The following is a 20,373-nucleotide window of genomic DNA, read 5'->3' as shown; positions in this document are numbered from 1 at the left end:
AGATATATTGGAATTGGAAAAGGTACAGAAAAGGGCAATAAAAGTGATTAGGGGAATGAAACTACTTCCATATAAGGAGAGATTAATAAGACTCAGACTTTCAGCTTGGAAAAGAGATGCTTAAGGGAGAATATGATAGAAGTCTATAAAATCATGACTGTGTGAAGAAAGTAAATAAGGAAGTTTTATTTAATCCTTCTCAGAACACAAGAATTAGGGGTCACCAAATGAAATTAATAGGCAACAGGTTGAAAAACAAATAAAAGGAAGTATTTCTTCACACAACACGCAGTCAATCTGTGGAATTCTTTGCCAGAGGATGTTGTGAAAGCCAAAATTATAACAGCGTTCAAAAAAGAACTAGGAATTGTTCATGGAGGATAGGGCCATCAATGGCTATTAGGGATTGTGTCCCTAGTCTCTCTTTGCCGGAAGCTGGGAATGGGTGACATGGGATGGATCACTTGATAATTGCCCTGTTCTGATTATTCCCTCTGAAGCACCTGGCATTGGCAAACATCAGAAGACAGGATACTGCACTAGATGGACTTTTGTTCTGACTCAGTATGGCTGTTCTTATGATCAGACATCCAAGATTTTAGGAGTTGATTGCACTTATGCTCATTTTGGCCACTTGTAAATCCATGGGAGTAGTCTAGAGAGAACTCATAATTATCTTAGAATGGATGATCTATCTACAAGGTCAGTGTTTTTACCCCTATTTAACAGGTGGGGAAACTGAGGCAAGGGGAGGGCTGTGACTTGCCCAAAGAGAGTTCCATTTGCAAACACCATAAAATGGCAATTGTGAGACAATGCCATTTTTTTTCCAAATGACAATATTCATAAATTTTTGTGTACTCTTCATCAAATATTATATAGACCTTAACTGGCTGAACAGAAAAAAAGATATATTTAGTAAAGTAGTGGATTAGACAAGCAAATTATCTGCTATTTGGTAGTGTTTACAAAGAAACTGAGGAAAGAAATCCATTTTCATTATCAGGTCAAACATTCTAGTCCACCAGTGCACTCAGGAGTTTTAAGTGTAGGTCAGCAGCTTACCCAGTGGGAAGGCAATAAATTAAATTTCACTCGACCAGATCAGGATTTTGGCTGTCAAAGAACAGGATTTTTTCCTAGCTTGATCTAAAAGACTCATTTAAAACTACAATAATAATTTCACTTTTAAATAAAACATTTAAAAGCCCTTCACAAACTCTTGATCCATACATAAAACATCATTGTGATACATCCACCAAGCACACAGCAAGCTATGTTAATGCTAAATATTATTATTATGGTGTTAGAATCTACGAATCTAGAGATTCTAAAAAGCCAAACCTGGTATTTAAACAACTAAGCCACCCTCAACCCAGTACACATTTCATATACATTATAATTACAATGTCTTATTTCAAAACTACTTTATAATGAAGTTTATGGCCAGTATCAGTAATAACAATTTGCCTAATCCCTATAATGAAATCTATATATGACTTCTAGAACAAAAACTTTTCCAGAAAATTGTCCTCTATTCCCTTTTTTAAAATGTTCATGTATCGGACAGAAAACAACTACAGTAAAGAAAGAGGGTGGGGGAGAGGGAATAGCCAAGTAGTAATAGTATCATACAATCTTTTATTAACCCACATACTGCAACCAGCAGATCTGATAACATTGCCTCTGGAGCTTCAACTACTAGATAACATCTGGCAAATGATGTTTGTAAGTCCTGTTACACAACAACTTCTGGCTTTTCAGTATCATCTAGGGGACTGCTATGTGACTAGAATAACACATTTTACACTGCCTGCTTTTGTCACGTTAGTAAGGATTTTTAATAATAGATGTGCCAGGGTGATTTATTTTTTTTAATATTAGTTCTTTGAGATTCCTTGGAAGTACAATTTTTATAATTTTGTCCAAGAATTCAAAACTGCTAATGCAAGGCCATACTAAGTTTTAGAGCTAGTCTTTCACTATCAATGTATTCACATAATCTTGCTAAATCTTTAACGTGTAATGACTTCTGAAGCAGTCTTTTTAAAATGCCGGTCAGGAACACTTTGTAAATTGCTTATATCTTCGGCATTTTTATAGGAATTTCGTTCCCTTAGGATGGCTTTCTGAGTTGTTTGGTAGCAAGAACTCTTATTAACCTGAACATTGCAATATTTCTGCTAGTGTAGTACATATTTTAGCTTGTACACTACATCTCACTGAAGCTTAATTCTCACCAACAAATGAATTCCAGCACAAATATGCAAGACACTCCTTCCCTTTGAATAGCATACCATGATCAAGAAAACAGTGCAAATTTCACATAATTAAATCCAGTCAGAGCCTGACACTCTCAATTTAAAGAGTAGCAAAAATATTTGTTGTATTGATTATGCTATGCATTTTTAACATTAAATGGCTCTCTAAGGGAAGGACTAATGCTGTTGACAGTTATATTACAGGCTTTATTTGCATACCACTGGAATATTCTGAATGAAAGGGTCTGTATTAATAGCTATAGCAATGTATTATACAAATACAATTGTCAATTCACTTAACAGTCAGATTGGAAGAACCACTCATACAACAATTGATGAGAAGTAAGCACATAAAATGAGTTTGTAGATGAACAGTTTATTCATTCATCCATCCCTTTCGGGCTCTGTGTTCTTTTTGTTTTTAAAGAAAAGCTTTCCTGCAAGCCAAATTCAAAGCTGGCATAAATGAGAACCATTCCATTATTGCCAAGGGGTTGCACTCACCACACAAGCAGCGAACATGTCATTGTGAGTTTTATACTTTGTCACAATGATTCATGAAACCTTATGAAACTCATGATTGTATTAACATATTAATTATTTTTAAATTATTTTGCCAAACTGTTATATTTCAACAGTAAAAGATACAGGACCAAATTCAACTTGACTGAAAGTAGGTCCAACTCAGTTGCTGTCAATGGACTTGCACTTACATCAGAGAAGAATTTGACCAACCTGCCTGTCTGGAAATCCGCACAAGGCACTTTGCATCCAGTGAATTTGCAGTGCTCCAGCAATGTTTTTTTACACCATGATTTTAATTAGAAGAACTAGCTACAGAAAAGCTGGAGGAAGGCTTTAAGAGGGCATGAGGAAAACTGCATGCCTGATCTAATAATCACTAGTCCCAGTTTTGATGCTAGCTTTAAATACCTGGTTGTATTTTTGGCCTTTAAAAACTTAAATTTCTACTCTGAATTTTTGTTTAAAATTTAGAATGTGTAATAACTAGTATGTAATACAGGGATTTGTTCTGTAACCAAAAAGTTCAAATGAAACAAATAAAAAAATGAAACAAACGTACACAACCATAGAAGCATAAAAGATGTAGATGAAAAATAATTGGAGAAAGGAAGTCTTCCTAGATGTCTGTACAATGCTGAGCACAGGACCTATGCTTAGTATGTAGTAAATTATGAATAAATAAATGATAGATAATAGGTCATCTAGGTCATTTCCTTCTAAATGAAGGGTTGTTCCTTGCAGTTCAATATACTCAGGTTCTTTATCCATTCCAGTTTTAAATATCTCAATTGGCAATGCAATGTTATTCCAAGAAATACCATAGCAAGGGAAAGAATATAAAAGTCTACAGCAAAGCTTATTTTATATTCAGTTCACAAAATTCCAGCAGACGGGCAAATAAATAAATACAGATTGTTGCTGTAACGAGTATCGCTTAATTTTACAAATACTGTAATAAAAGCTGATGTACTAACTGTGCTTAGGATTAAAAAAACAAAAACTAAAACAAACAACTAAGCCTAGCAGTGAATTTAGTTATAAAAACAGTTGCTGTAAATGCCACCTATTTGCATGTAGAGAGCAGAGACAAATCTGAGATCTTTTCAAAGGCTAGGATTTCTAGAAGAATAGCACTGATTTGTCTGTCTTCACGTAACTCTGGTGATTCATTCACCAAGAAAATTCAGTTTGCTCTCTTATACACAGAATGAACTCAACATGAGAATATGGAAAAGCTGGGGATTGAATGATTAATAGAACAAGACTGTGTTAACGTATGGTTGTGAATGAAAAGGCAAATATAGTATGGATATGTATTAATCCATGTGATTTGAATGAAGCCATAAAACAAATTATCTGATGGAAACTGAGAACTTGGCTACCATTTCTTGAACAGAGACAAAAACAAATTTTCAGAATTTGGGCCTTAATTTAGTCACTTGTCTTATTCAGCAAATCATAGAATCATAGAACATCCGGATTGGAAGGGACTTCCGGAGGTCATCTAGTCCAACCCCCTGCTCAAAGCAGGACCGATTCCCAAATAAATCATCCTAGCCAGGGCTTTGTCAAGCCTGACCTTAAAAACCTCTAAGGAAGGAGAGTCCACCAGCATGTTAAAAAGATCTTCAGATATTTACAGGAACAAAAAATGATCCAACAAAATTAATTTCAGAGACACCTAGAGCCAATAAATACTGAAAAAAAAAACAAAAAAAAAACCAGGGGGAATGACATTGCCTGGCATTAGGAAGACATACTATAAAAGGATGGCAGACTCTAGGACACTGTACTGAGGTGACATCTGTAGTGTCATCCTGATATTTGGTACTTGAACCTTGCATGAAAATGCAGTGAAATGCTGCTGTCATATTAACAGGTAGATCTTGCTAGTTACACGAGGATTTGAGAGAGCTATGTCTGGATAATTGGAACTAGGGTCGGAGGAGGGGAGGGACGAATTCTTAAAACTTAATTGAACTTAGTTTGGGACCACAAATACTGAAACATAGTCATCAGAAACATATGTTTGTTTAATGGCACCATAGCACGACAAACTTAAGGCTGTCTGGATCCCTTAACTATACATTTCCATACTCAACATACACAGCACTGGTGAGACTTCATCTGGAATACTGCGGGCAATTACCATCTCCCACGTTAAGAAAGATAAATTCAAACTGGAACAAGTGCAGAGAAGGGCTACTAGGATGATCAGAGGAAGGGAGAGCCTACCTTTCAAGAGGTGATTTAAGGAGCTTGGCTTGTTTAGCCTCACCAAAGGCTGAGGGGAGATACGATTCTCCCTATAAACACAAAAGATTAAACCACACCAAGGAGGGAGACGAACTGTTTAAGGGCCAATGTTGGCACTAGAACAAATAGATATAAACTTGCCCTCAATAAGTTTAGGTTTTAAAATTACACAAAGGTTCCTAACCACCAGAGGAATGAAGTTCTGAAACAGCCTTCCAAAGGGAGTAATGACATCAACAAATTCTAACTAGTTTCAAGATGGATCTTGACAAATTTATGGAGGGCATGGTAGGATGATTTCCTAAAATGGCATATGGTTCATCTGCAACTATTAGTAGCAAGAATCTCCAACTGCCAAAGACAAGTCACTAGATGGTGAGGACTCAGTTACTACAGAGAAGTCTCACTCACAAACTCAGGGTCTAACTGACTGCCCTATTTGGGGTCAGGAAGGAATTTTACCCCAGGGTCTGATTGACAGAAGGTTTGGAGGTTTTCACCTTCCTCTACAGCATGGGGTACAGGCTGCATGCTGGTTTGAATTAGAGTAAATAGTGGATTCTCTGTAACTTGAAGTCTTTAAAATCAAGATTTGAGGACTTCAGAAGCTCACCCAGAGGTTATGGGTCTATTATAGGAGTGGGTGGGTGTGATTCTGTGGACCGTGATGTACAGGAGGTCAGTCAAGATGCTCATGATGGTCCCTTCTGGCCTTAAAGTCCATGAGCCTACATTTGGCTCTCTTTTGAGTTTAACTTTAAAGCTTTGAATTTTCTTGGTTAGTAATACTTGTGTTTGGGAAGTAACATCCCTGTATCTTTTTTTACCCTCAAATTACTGAGATGTACTCCCAACCTTAACCTCCTGCTGTTAATATATATTAAGTTTGAGTATGTCTCAGTAACTTATAGTTGGATATATTTATAGAGAGAAAAGGCTTGGCAAGAGGAAGGATAAATCATACTTCCACCCTCACAGAGGAGTTATGTGATTAAATATATTAAAGATTGTTAGGTGCTCATATACTATGGTAATGGTATTGACAATGAATTTGACAAACATTATTAATTGACTACTACACTAAATTCATGGGCATTTCAACACTATTAAACAACTAGCAGTGGTTATTGCCTTTATAAAAGTCACTATGAACAGAATGTAGAAAATCAGAAATTTTGACTGCTGGCAAAAGACTCCCAATTCTGAGGTGTGGAGTTTTAGAAATTTTTTAAGATATATATAAGTATATATAGATCAAAATCTCCTACCAGCCATTTAAAAGTTTGTTTAAAAATGGTTTGGGGCAAATCCTGGTGCTACCGAAGTCCATGTAAAAGTTTCTGTGGATATGATTTGGGTCTTTGTCTTTAGTACCATGGGAACTCAAATGTAGTACTGAAGTTGAAAGAATTACATTTAGTGGATACTTCAACAGGTTAGTAGGCAGAGCCACGCTAATATCATTAGTGAGATTGAGGAACAAGGTATTCATGTGATGAGGCACATATCTATTACTGCTTCCAAATTTAGTTGCATTTCATATTGAAACAGAGAGTCCATTTTGCAGAAAGATTTTTGCAAGGATCCCCAAAAGAGCTAAGTCAAATTGACAGTAACTGAGCCAACATAGGCAATTTAATGAATAAATTAGTGAGGGCAATATTTTGATAACAGGAAAAAGTTGAACAAAAATGCTCACTAGCAGTTATCTAAATATTGAAAAATGTAAGCAGAGGACAAGAGATGCCCTGGGATGAGCACTCACATAACTATATGTAACTGTTTTCTTAAATCACGCACACTGCAGGGTCATTAAATCCCAGAGAAAGTGTGTCAAAGTTTAGAAGACAAATTTGAATTTGACAAACATTATTAATTGATTACTACACTAAATTCATGGGCATTTCAACACTATCAAACAACTAGCAGTGGCTATTGCCTTTATAAAAGTCACTATGAACAGAATGTAGAAAATCAGAAATTTTGACTGCTGGCAAAAGACTCCCAATTCTGAGGTATGGAGTTTTAGAAATTTTTTAAGTCTTACCACAGTTTGCACACCTCACATCTTCTCAGAATAACCATGGAGTAATAGGAACACCAGAATAGCTATTCAAAGTGAAACATTTGTCAAAAAAGTGCTCCACTTAGGAAGGAACAATCAGTTTCACACATACAGAATAGGAAGAGACTGTCTAGGAAGGAGTATGGCAGAAAGGGATCTAGGGGTTATAGTGGACCACAAGCTAAATATGAGTCAGTGTGATGCTGTTGCAACAAAAGCAAACATGACTCTGGGATGCATTAACAGGTGTGTTGTGAGCAAGACATGAGAAGTCATTCTTTTGCTCTACTCTGTGCTGGTTAGGCCTCAGCTGGAGTATAGTGTCCAGTTCTGGGCACCACATTTCAAGAAAGATATGGAGAAATTGAAGAGGGTCCAGAGAAGAGCAACAAGAATGATTAAAGGCCTCGAGAACATGACCTATGAAGGAAGGCTGAAAGAACTGGGTTTGTTTAGTTTGGAAAAGAGAAGACTGAGAGAGGACATGGTAGTTTTCAGGTATCTAAAAGGGTGTCATAAGGAGAAGGGAGAAAACTAAGGATAGAACAAGAAGCAATGGACTTAAACTGCAGCAAGGGAGGTTTAGGTTGGACATTAGGAAATGTTCCTAACTGTCAGGGTTGTTAAACTCCGGAATAAATTGCCTAGGGAGATTGTGGAATCTCCATCTCTTGGAGATATTTAAGAGTAGGTTAGATAAATGTCTATCAGGGATAGTCTAGACAGTATTTGGTCCTGCCATGAGGACAGGGGTCTGGACTCAATGACTTCTTGAGGTCCCTTCCAGTCCTAGAATCTATGAAAAAAGCTAAACATGTCAGTAAGGAACCATAGCTATCCTTGCTGGATCTTAAAAATTGTCATGGTTTCAGGGTAATCACACCTGTATTTTGATAAAATGTTCCACCAAGGGCTCCCACTTCAGGCTTCTGGCTCCCAGATATCTCTTCTCTTGGACAGAGACACACGTCTCAGTCCCTTCTGACTGCGGACTTTAAGGCTGCACGGCTCCCCACCTTACACTGTGATACCCCAGCAAGCCAGATTGCCAAAAAAGGCCAGCACCCATGCTTTGTTTTCTCTTTGAGGGAAAGCTCTTGCTAAGGAAAGGTATTAATTTCTAAGACAAAGAATTACAGAGAAAATAAAAACCCTACATGTATACTAAAAATCTCACCAGAGGTCACCTCAACTTCAACCTGGTAGGTTTTAGTCCTTCATAAGCCCCATAACTGTGTTTTCTATGGTTACAAGTTACATCCCTCCTAAACCCAAAACCAGAACTTAGAATGGTCAGATCAGCCATTTCTTTACACTGCTTGGGTCTTTGATCTTGGTCTTCTGTAACAGATAATCAACAGATAATGACCCTCTCCTCTGGGCATGGTTTCAAAAGGCTGGATACTTGCATAACCGGAGTTGGGGAAGTTGCATTAACCTCTCCCTAGGGATTCCCCAGAAAATCCACTTAACACTTATTATTCCAAAACTCCATACTTGTCTGGTACATTTTTTGTATAGTCTTTTGAACTCCTAGGTCCCACATCTATCACATCTTCCACTTCGAAGGCTTACATGCAATCCTGACATAATCATACCTAAACTTAATTCAAAAAGATCTTTGTAGCATATTGCAGGTGATTATGTGTCTGTCACATACATCAACAGAGGAACAGATGCAAATGGAAACAGGAACAAAGTCTTTTATGTCCCACAAGACCTCAGCTACTCAGACCTAAGCAAATACCAGATTTACAAATACAACTGGAAGACAGACAAGGAGATACAAAAAAAAAAAAATCTTTGGCAGGCATACAAAACCACTGTCTTCTAAATGGACAACCTGACAACCAGTCCATAAGAAAATTGAGTGCAACAGCTTAAAATGAGCAAGAGATATTACCCTTCTTTGCTCCTGCAGAAGGGCCACAATCCTATGTGTAGAAAATAGACTGTCAGAAGTACAAGGGCAATTGTTAAGCCTTATTTGCAGTCTTTGCAGCATCTGGGATATCTGTTGATACAGGACATGACAGTGAAAACTCAACTTCTTAAAGAAGACATAAGTGGGGGAGGAAAAAGAATTGCCTGAGTTCCAGCAGAATCATTGCAGACATCCACATCACCAAGTGTAGATTTATCATACGCTACAGCAGTGCCAGGATGAAACTACAACATAATCATCCTGGAGTAGTTCTGGTAAGGGCTATTAGAAAAAAGAAAAACTTGCCAGATATGGGAGTGATGTGAACTGTAACTGACTAAGTGACTTTGAAAAGTATTCAGAATCTATTAACCAAATATACATTAGGTTAAAACTATTGTCTTAGAAGAAATAAAGTAACTTTTAAAAAGGGGAAGGGGAAATGTCAGGAATGATAATAACTAATTACTAGAGTGGGAGTGACTATGCTAATACATGTTAAGCCTCTGAAAATACTCATTAAGAAGTAGGTGTTTTCAGAAGCCTGAAAAAACACACTGCCCAGACTGCTCATGCAGTTGATGCTAAACCATTCTTAATTGCTCATGAAACATTAGGGGCAAAATGAGAGTCAATGAGAAGACATAGCACAGGAGAGACAAGGTTTTAAAACAGAGATGGGCAATGCACAACATTAAGCTGTGTGTTCAGACTTACAAATCAAACTTACCACAAGCTCCTGAGCTGTTCAAATCTGGGGTTTAGGTTCAGGCCCACCTCTAGCTTGAAACTGTATTTAGCTATTATGCACTTTACTGACACTCATGCAGCAGGATGCAAGTGATGCCACTTCCTCCCCCGTATCTCTCTCTCTCTCATACACACACACAAAAATGCAGAAAGCAGTTATGTGGTGAACAGTATTATGATATTTTGAAACAGTGACAGAACACTGCTGTACCCACATGGCTCATTCTAGAAATTGGATGTTTTTCAAGATGATACCAGATGTATTTTCAGATGTATTTATGAGTTCATTCAAGAGTTATTCTCTTTTGAAGTGTCAGACTGTTGATCTGAGGAACGAGGATACTATTCCTTTTAAGTAACACCTAGCAACATGGTAGTATGGTTCCATATATTAGGCCAAACTAAACTCTACTCCCTAACTCTGGGAAAGTCAGGTATCATAAGAATTTTAAGAGAAAAATGGTCATATCGAATTAGATCAATTGTACATTTCGTCCACTATCCTGTCTTCCAACAGTGGCAGATGCCAGATGCTTCAGAGGGAATGATTAGAACAAGGCAATTACTGAGTGATCCATCCCTTCATGTCCAGTCCCAGTATCCAGGAATCAGAGGCTTAGAGCCATCCAGAGCATAAGGTTACACCCCTTACTGTCATGGCTAATAGCCATTGATAGCATTATCCCCCATGAACTAATAGAATTAATTTTTGAACCCAATTATACTTGTTGCCTCTCTCTATACTTTTTCCAATTCTAATACAACCTTTTTCAGGTAGGGCAACCAGAACTGCATATTGTGTTCAAGGTGCGGGTGTACCATGCACTTATTTAGAGGCATTATGATATTTTCTATCTTATTATCTATCCTTTTCCTAATGGTTCCTTACATTATTTGGTGTTTTGACTGCCACTGCACATTGAGTGGATATTTTCAGAAAACTATCCACAATGATGCCAAGATCTTTCTTGGGTGCTGATACAAAATGATGGCGTCAAAATTAGCTATGTATAGTTGGTATTATGTTTTCTAATGTGCATTACTTTGCATTTACCAACACTGAATTTCACCTGCTATTTTGTTGCCTATTCACTCAGTTTTGTGAGATTCCTTTGCAACTCTTTGCAGTAAGCTTTGGACTTAACAACCTTGAGTAATTTTATATTGTCTGCACACTGACACCTCACTGCTTACCCCTTTTTCCAGATCATTTAAGAATATATTGAATTGCCCCGATCTCAGTACGGATCCTTGGGGGACCCTCGCTATTTACCTCTCTCCATTGTAAAAACTTGACATTTTACTCCTAGCCTTTGTTTCCTGTCTTATACTCAGTTACTGATCCATGAGAGGCCCTTCCCTATCTGATTTAGGTATTTCTAAAACATCTACCATATTAGTGTTTGAGCTCAACAGTGGTTTCCATGCCCATGTTTTTATTTGTAAACCTAGCTCAAATCAGTGAGAATGTATAGTTCTTCCAGACCTTTACACTTTCAGGAACACCACTCAACCACTGCTGCAACTTGCTGTATTGTGAGGTCCTTTACACAAGGAGAAGGGAGGCTTCTCCTGTGTGCTTTTGTCTGCTGCCATGAGGCTGTGTAAAGGCCACTCAGGATCAGGCCCTATACACATCGTCTACATTTAGGACCTGATTCTGCAGTTGCTCCCGATATGGGCCAACACTACAGAACACAGTGAATAGTATGTGATTCATCCACAACTTTGAGAAAAGTATCTGCAAGTGAATCATGATTTTTATTACAACATGTACAAAATGCCTTATTCATCAAAATGAAATTCACTCCCTTGCGGAAAGCCATCACAAGGTCTATGAACCTCTTAATCTCTCTAAACAGGGTTTAAATAGCACTGAAGTAGTGTATTGTCCTTCTGCAAATGTATAACCTGAAAATGCTATTTATAACCATTTGAATTTCTGTGCATTAGAGCACTGTAAACCTTTCCAAAATGAGATTAAAACAAAATTCATTCATTCCCCCGCCTCCCCATGAGAACTAGTTTGTGGTCCCTGACATTCAAAAAAAAATGTTTGGGTCCCACTTAACCCATTTTCCACATTTTCATACTCATTGTGAACCTTTGGATGATGGACAGTCATCCAGGTTCAAAAGGCTTTGTGGTGGTTCTTTGTTTTTCCAGAAACCGAATTGGAATTAGTGGTGGTCAGGATTTCCCTTTAAGGGCTGGACCCAGCTTAGCTGGACAGATGCATTAGGGGGAGCTGTGAGCAGTTCTGAGACAGCCACCTAAGCAGTGCACATACTCAAAGTTGCTGAGCTGAAGCCATAATAAACTATATGTTGTGATGTTCCTAAAGTTCTGACTGAGTTGCCTTGTGAAAAATCCACAAACTCCACAGTGGCCATATTGAAAAATATTCTGGTTGTTCTAGGAGAGAGAGAGAGAGAGAGAAAACTAAAAATAAGAAGCCAAAAGAAATATACACATACACAAACTTGAAAATCAGTGTGGAGGAAGACTACATAGAGTAACTACCTAAGGTGGCTTAGAAGATACCGGTAGCAATGGGGGTGACAGGTGGTGGTGAGAAACCTGCCCCTGCTGCACACAAGGGTGAAAATCTACTGAAGATTGAGTTTTGCCATTGACTTCAATGGGACCAGGATTTCACCCAAGGTACAGTGTGAGCTCTGAATTTCGGAGCGCTGCCGTGGCAGCACTTTGAAGTGAGAGTGTGGTCAGGGCGGCGGTGCTGGGAGAGAGCTCTCCCAGCACTGCACGTAAACCACATCCTTTACGGGTGTAGCGTGCAGCGCTGGGAGCTGTGCTCCCAGTGCTGCCGCCCTGATTACACTGACGGTTTACAGCGCTGCATCTTGCAGCGCTCAGGGGGGTGTTTTTTCACACCCTGAGCGCGAAAGTTGCAGCGCTGTAAAGTGTGAGTGTAGCCAAGCCCTAAGACTACTTTGCTGTAACTTGACATTTGCTGGAGCTTGTCTTAGCACTGTAGTCACTGCCACAATGTATTTAGCCTTGGCCTAGAGAACAGTGTGAGAACCATAATTCCATACTGGGGTGGGATGGGGGGCGGAGAGGGGCTGGGCGAGAAACTGCAGAGATGTTGGAAGGTTAGGTTGGTGAAATTAACTATATTATAGTGTCAGGAAGGCTGACACTATAGAGGCTTTGTCTATACGAGGAAATTGCATTGTTTTATAACAGATGTTAGCTAACTAATTGTTCATTGCAGACAATGATAGGTCAGTTAACATCATGCTATTAATGTGTCTTAATGTAATAAGGTTTTCTAAACAAGATGAGCCCAAAGACGTGCATGTGTGCACACCCGGTGTGAAGCCACAGCAGCTCCAAGGTCGGGCTGGAGAATGGGCCTGTGTGATGTAGCCAAACACAGACAGAATTTCAGAAAAGTACACTGTATAGAAGGAGGAAACGGCTCTGACAGTACAACGGAAGCCATAAATGGAAGGAATCAGTGATTGTCTGACCATGTTAAAATACCACCCTTTAGGAAATCAGAGGGTACAGGGTATAGTCTGTACAGGATGACCCTCCCTTGCATATGCACAAGTTGAAACACCAAAAACAATGCATAAGTTGAGACACCTTTCCAGCCAACATGGTTTAAGATCAAAGTGTGCCAGACAACAGCAGCTTCAAAATGCTCAGGGCCCTAAAAATAGAGTACAACATTTATCATTCGGTTTTCATGAAAATTTTGCAAACAACTAAAAATTTTTTTAAAAAAATTAATAAATAAAGAGTGAACACACTAGTTTGTGAATTAGGAAGAACTCCACAGATTCACAGAGCTCCATGAAGGCCTAAACTAAAGCAACTAGAGAATTAAAAAATAAAATTGAAAGGGTGGGCAATGAGTACATTTATTTAAAAAATATACCTTACGCGTCTCAAAATGCTTCAACCTTTGTATAACCATCTTGCATTCTGTAATCTCAAGTATTTAGTCATAAAACATTTAACAGAAAAGCAGTGTAATTTTTTTCAGCCCAAATATCTGAAATTTCAAAAGTAAAAAACAAAGAAATAAACTAGGAGTTTGTACATATGATTGCATTAATCCACATTTTGCTTTACTACTGTTCCTTAGAAAAGATTCATTTGCAAAATGCAGTAATCTGAAATAATTCTCCCAGTTATTAGTGAGAAAGAGGCAGGTTTGTGTGTACCATCATATTTGTAGTGTGTTTATTTCTGAGTTTATTCATGCTGAAAGTTTTACATTATACTTGTAATTTCAGAGTACTAATTAGAAGAAAATAGCAACAGTTCCATTTAAATAGTATGACAATGGTATCATTTGTCACAAGATGCCAGACCCCCCCCCCAAAAAAAAGTTGTTAATGAATAAAATCCACAAGAGACTTCTGAAGTTTGCACTGGAACCTTTACGTTAAATAGATACAGCAGAGTCAGTGTGCAAAAATTTAGGTTTCCAAATACCTCCTGGGCAGCTCTCTCTCTTGAATCAAAGAAGTTAGAGACAGAAAAGGTCCAATACTAGTAAATTATTAATCCATTCCTCCACCAGAATTGTTCTATATCATTTCCTTTCTAGTACTTCATCCAACCTAGATTTAAAGTATCTCAACTAATAGAGCTTCTATAATTTCCCCAGACTAATAGATTTTACCATTAGGAAGACTGTATGTTCTGACATCCAGCCTTATTTCTCTTTTCTTAACTTAATCCCTTTTGGCGTGGTTATACATCCTTTAGACAACCTAAACAATTCCTCTCCCTCCTCATGTACACAACTTTCAAGTAATTATAAACAGTTGTGTTTTCTCTTTAGTCGTTATTTAGCCAAGTTATACACATTTCTTTCTTTCAATCTTTCTTTATAAAATCAGTCCCTCCATTATAATCACCTTTAGTTTAGTTCTCTAAATGTCCCTCAGATTTGTCTGCATTGTTTTGGTACTGAGATGCCCAGTGCTGAATGCAGCATTCTAGAGGCAATCCAGATGCAAAAAGAAATTTTAGTCTCCCATTATCACGTGAAACCTCTGCATTGAAAGCTCTGATTGCATCTACTACATTTGCCACCAAACCACAAAGCAAGCTGCAATCTAATTTGCTGTCCATTATAACCCCTACATCTCTTTATGTATCAATGTTTTCCAAGTGTCTCTCTGTTTAAATCTGTTTTCTGCTGATTTGTTTGCAAGCCTTGTTATCAGTTTTCCCTTGATCCTTACTTTGTAAAAAAAAAAAAAAAAAAAAGTGAGTATCAGAGACAGTTATGGCACAGGATGAGTATAATTTCAGTGACATTAAAGGCTCAGGTGTGCAATTTACAGAGGCGCATGAGCCAGCCACTCCTCCCTTTGCTCCTCTTTAACACTCCCCTGGGGATTGTCAGTCTTTATGGCTGGGCTGCCAATTACCTTCCCCTACGCTCCACCCACATATTCAGGCTGCAGGTCTTGAGAAATCCAGCCCTGATCCCTCACACACAAGCATCAGAAGTGGGGAAGAGGAGAAAATCACCTTTCATGGAAGCCAGCCCTGTTTCAGAGTACTATCCCACCCTTATCACCTCTCCAAGTTAGTAATAGAGGACCTATGATCCTCATCACTACTTCTCTTGTGTTACTGATGAGTTTCTCTCTGCTTCCCCTCCTCAGTCCCAGTCCTCCAGCTAAAAACATCAGGTACACCTAAGATTTTATATATATATATAGCACGACTGGATAGCGTAGTGGTTAAGAGCGCCGCCCTTTGATACGGGAGACCGCCCTTTGATACGAGAGACCGGGGTTCAAATCCTGGTTGGTACCCAACTTTCCAGTAGGGGTCCTTGGGCAAAAGACCCCCTAACGCTTCACCTGCCTACCTCAAATATGAGAGTGACACGAACTAGGAGAGTCATGCCGGCTCGGACGTCGCCCAATTGTCCGCGCCAGATGTTGAGGAACCGGGGACAATCTGATGATAAGGGCTACTGAACAAACCATTCATGACGAGACAAGAGAACCTGGATTGATGGATGCTACTACAACAGTAGACCTAAGGAAGATGGGATTATGAAACGAATGAGGGACTATGATGGACAAAAGACTACATCCACACTTACTGAGAAACAGCTAGTTACCCACTTTCTTCAACATAGTAAGAGGAAGCTGCTTCACAGGCTTGAGTAGACAATTCACATTACATCCCAAGACTCAAGAAGACCTGGAAGAACAGTGGATGTTGCCAGCCCACATCTGAAGCTGAAAACTTCACCTTGCCACCCCTCCATTGCAGAGCCACAGCAGCTGATATTGAGGCATAAGATCACGGAGAAACTAGCTTACAGTCAATCCTCGAGACCGGATTACCAAGGCTTCAGCTGGAGAAGTTACCATCAAATAGTAGGTTAGAGATTGCCAATAGAGCCCTCATGACAATCCCTACTACCAATAACTCAAACAATGAACTGGTATACGCTACAGCCTAAATGTAATCCTGGAGATGCTTGGCTTACCGATCAGGAAGAACAACAGTATGTTCCACTCTGGAAATGAGGTTGGAGGATAAGGATCAAGGCGACTCGAGGAGAGTTAGTCACTCTGGTGGAACTACAGAAGGGTGTAGAGATTAAGGAATAGACACGGCTACTGAAAATACAAGGGCTGACTACATCTGAAGCCCTAGAGACTGCTAAACAAAGGCTCACAGCACTGGCTTACCAGGCTAGGAGAATACACTAGAGAAGCAGAGGCCAAAAAGTAAGAGATGTTCTCCAAAGAACCATCCAAGGTGTACCCCAACTGCAGTGCAACACACAATAACAGCAGAGTCACCACAGCAGAAACTGAACCAGTACTGAAGAACATATGGGGAAAGAGAATTATAACACCAGTGCAAAGTGGCTGCAGACCTGAGAACAGAGCCAAGCATCTGCCAGAACAGAAACCAGTCACCATCACAGTAGAAGAACATCCAGCAGAGGGTCAAGAACATGAAGAGCTGGACAAAGCACCTGGACCAGACATGATCCACAACTACTGGCTAAAGAAACTAACAGCAGTGCTGAACACCTATGCAGCACAGATGAACCAGCTGCTAGCAGCAGGCTACCCACCCAAAACTGGCTAACACAAGAGGAAGGACAGTGCTGATCATTGAAAAGGACCCTGCAAGGGAACAGAACCGACCAATAACCTGCCTCCCCACAACATGGAAAGTCCTATCAGGCATCATAGCCGCCAAGCTACAGGACATATGGGCCAGTACATGCAACAGCTTAGAAGGGCATTGGACAACACCAGTTGCTCATAGATAGAGCAATCGCTCAAGATCTAGACAGACCAATCTAGCACAGCCTGGATTGACTACAGGAAAGCCTACGACTCAATGCGCACACGTCGATCTGTGAATGTCTGGCGCTATAACAAAGTCAACAGAACCTTAAGGACTTCCTCAAGAACTCAGGGACTATGGAAGACAACACTGGAAGTCAACTCAATGCAGCTTGCACAAGTGGCCATCAAGTGCGGCATATACAAGCGTGATGCACTGTCCCCGCTGCTGCTTTGCATAGGTTAAACCCCTCAGCCAGATAATCACAAGGACTGGCTACGGGTACAAGTTCAGGAGTGGAACTACCATCAGCCACCTCCTCTACATGGATGACATCAAGCTGTATGCTAAGAATGAACGAGACATCGACTCGCTAATCCACCTGACGCGGATCTACAGTGAGGATATCGGGATGTCATTCCGACTGGAGAAGTGTGGCTGGATGGTAGTGAAGAGAGGAAGGTAGTCAAGACTGATGGTGTGGAACTACCGCGGGCCACCTAGCAGACATACAGACCAGCTACAAGTACCTTGCATCCCACAGTCACATGGAAACCATGATGAGGAGGCAAGGAAGACAGCAACAATCCAAGTATCACCAAAGGATAGACAGGTCCTGAAGAGCCAGCTCAGTGGAAGAACAAGATCCACGCCTATTCAACAGATACGCCCATGCCGGTTCATCAGATATCCTGCCGGTATGAACGTGAGCTGGCTGCAAAGGAGGACATGGAAGCTGCCGATGTGAAGACCCGAAGCTCCTCACAATGCACGCGAGGTTTCCACCCCAAGTCAACACCCAGAGACTGGTATAACCAGCCAGAAGAAGCTGAGCGCGGGCTTGGTGAGCGTCAAGCCACTGTCCTCGGACGAAACCCGGAACATCCAGGGAGTACATCAGAAGATGGCCCCAGAGATGAGCTGCTGAGAGAATGCCTGAGGCAGCAGCAGACAGGGAGGAAGGACCAGCAGAAGAAGTGCCATGGCAAGACAAGAGCCTGCATGGGATGTACCATCAACAGGTGGCTGACAATTGGACAATCCTACCAGTGGGCTGGAAAAGAGCTGGACTAAAAGACAGCACTGAGGCACTGATCACAGCAGCACAGGAACAGGCGCACTGAGCCACCAACGATCCATTTGAAGCAGGGGTCTCACGATCACTAGAGGACCCAAGGTGCAGACTGTGCAGAGAGGCCTCAGAGAACAGTCCAACACATAGTGGCAGGATGTAAGATGCAGGCACGAACAGCATACACTGAACGGCACAACCAAGTGGCTGGCATTGTGTACAGAACATCTGCACAGGTCATGGGCTAGACCTCCCAAGGACCAGATGGGAGATTCCACAGAAGGTTGTGGAGAAATAGCAGGGCTAAGATTCTGGGACTTCCAGATCCAAGCCGGACAGGCAGGTACTGGCCAATCAACCGACATCGTGGTAATAGACAAGGAGCAGAAGACAGCGGTGGTGATAGATATAGCAGTGCCAAGTGACAGCAACAATCAGGAAGCAGGAATATGAGAAGCTGGAGAGTACCAGGGCCTGAAAGAGGAACTAGAAGAGGATGTTGGAAAAGTGAAGGCCAAAGTGGTCCCAGGGTGGTACGGAGAACTTGGGGCTGTGATCCTAAGCTGGGTGAGTGGCTCCAACAGATCCCAGGAACAACATCAGAGCTCTCTGTCCAGAAGAGTGCAGTGCTAGGAACAGCTAAGATACTGTGCAGAACCCTCAAAGTCCCAGGCCTCTGGTAGAGGACCCGAGGTTGAGGAAGACACATACCACCCATAGAGATGAGAGGGGAATTTTTTTTTTTTATATATATATATAAAATTCAGAGATGTCCTCCTAGATAAAGACAACATGAGTGGGATCCCCTACATCCAACTCTTTAAGTTATAACTGACTATGGATCTAACTATCCCTAACCTTCACAATACACAAATCAAAGGTAAGGAAGATGACAACACTACTCTGAATTGTGTCCAGATGAATTGTACTTTTATTTATGGCCTGTATTCTTAGACTCACTTATTTTTTCAAAGTGCTCATATAGGAGGCTATCAAAAAAAGAGTTATTCCACCTGAAGTCTGGAGTACTTTATGCTGCTACAGCAATTTACTGACATTGATTTTTACTCAGAAAAAAACTCGCATCAGTGGAATAGGAATGAGGAATAGAACATGGTACTTGAATTTTTTTTTTTCAGTTGGGAAGTTTTTAGATGGAATAAGTTGTGGATTGTGCTAACTCCATCCCTTTCAACCAAAGCACCATAGGTCCTTTGAAATATGAGGGATATGGAGATCTAGTATTAAGTACTTTTTCTGAGGCAGGGAGGTGAGGAAATATTGTAAAAGCCCACACAACCTCTGTTACTGACAGATCACAGCTAATCCAATTTTTAGAGATAAGCGCGTGTGGCTCTTCAGTAAAATTTCACTCAAGGAATATTGTTCTGTCCATTCACAATTGTTTTTCTATAAACAAATGGCTGTATATGCCCACCAGCTTACTGAAGAATTTCCCGCAGACATCAATAAGTAGTCCTGCTATTGTGTATGTGAAATGCATGTCCTATAGGTACACTTTCCCCTTCAAGAGACAATATCCTTCAGCTTAATATCTAGTGGAAATCCAGTTGTTAATTTTATGTAATCTCTTGTACTTGTTTCAGATAAATAAAGCTGTGTAGAGCCCTTTGAGGTTAACTCCTGCTTGCTTTAGTTACACACAGGTAGTCCTATTAACTTCTGTGGTACCACTGGAATAAGGAAGCAAGCAGAATTTGTGTCTGACTGATTTTTGCTCATGTTCTAAAAGAATATTGCTGTACACAATACAATTTAACTGAATCATTGGTTACAAAATTGACATAATTATTTATGTAATTTTGTCAAAGTACAAACTCTCTGATCAAGATATATTAAAATATGAGTCATTGCTCCATATGTCATAGACCCTATAGAATGCCATGAAATCCTAAAGACTGCAATGCGGTGCTACTGAAGCCAAAAAATAAAATAAATAATTTTTTTTATTGTAATGATCTGAGGCAACATTTAACTGGAAGTATGACTAGCAGGAGCGGTGCCAGGGTTTTTGGTGCCCTAGGCGCAGGGCCAGCTCGCCGGTCCTGCGGCTCCGGTGGACCTCCTGCAGGCATTCCTGTGGACGGTCCGCTGGTCCCGCAGCTCCGGTGCACGCCTGCGGGAGGTCCACCAGAGCCGCGGGACCAGCGGACCCTCTGCAGGCATGCCTGCAGGAGAT

At 40.3% G+C, this 20,373-nt stretch overlaps 1 protein-coding gene across 5 annotated transcripts in view; it reads right to left on the bottom strand.

Moving 5' to 3' along the window:
• The window catches only part of NETO1 (neuropilin and tolloid like 1), a 102,750-nt gene that overhangs the window by 60,771 nt on the left and 21,606 nt on the right, over positions 1–20,373 (bottom strand). The gene's annotated exons all lie outside the window — the stretch shown is intronic.

Source organism: Chelonoidis abingdonii, chromosome 2 (assembly GCF_003597395.2).
Source record: "Chelonoidis abingdonii isolate Lonesome George chromosome 2, CheloAbing_2.0, whole genome shotgun sequence".
NCBI classification, from domain to species: domain Eukaryota; kingdom Metazoa; phylum Chordata; order Testudines; family Testudinidae; genus Chelonoidis; species Chelonoidis abingdonii.
The sequence above is the reverse complement of the archived record's forward strand: the minus strand, read 5'-3'. Positions and strand labels throughout refer to the sequence as shown.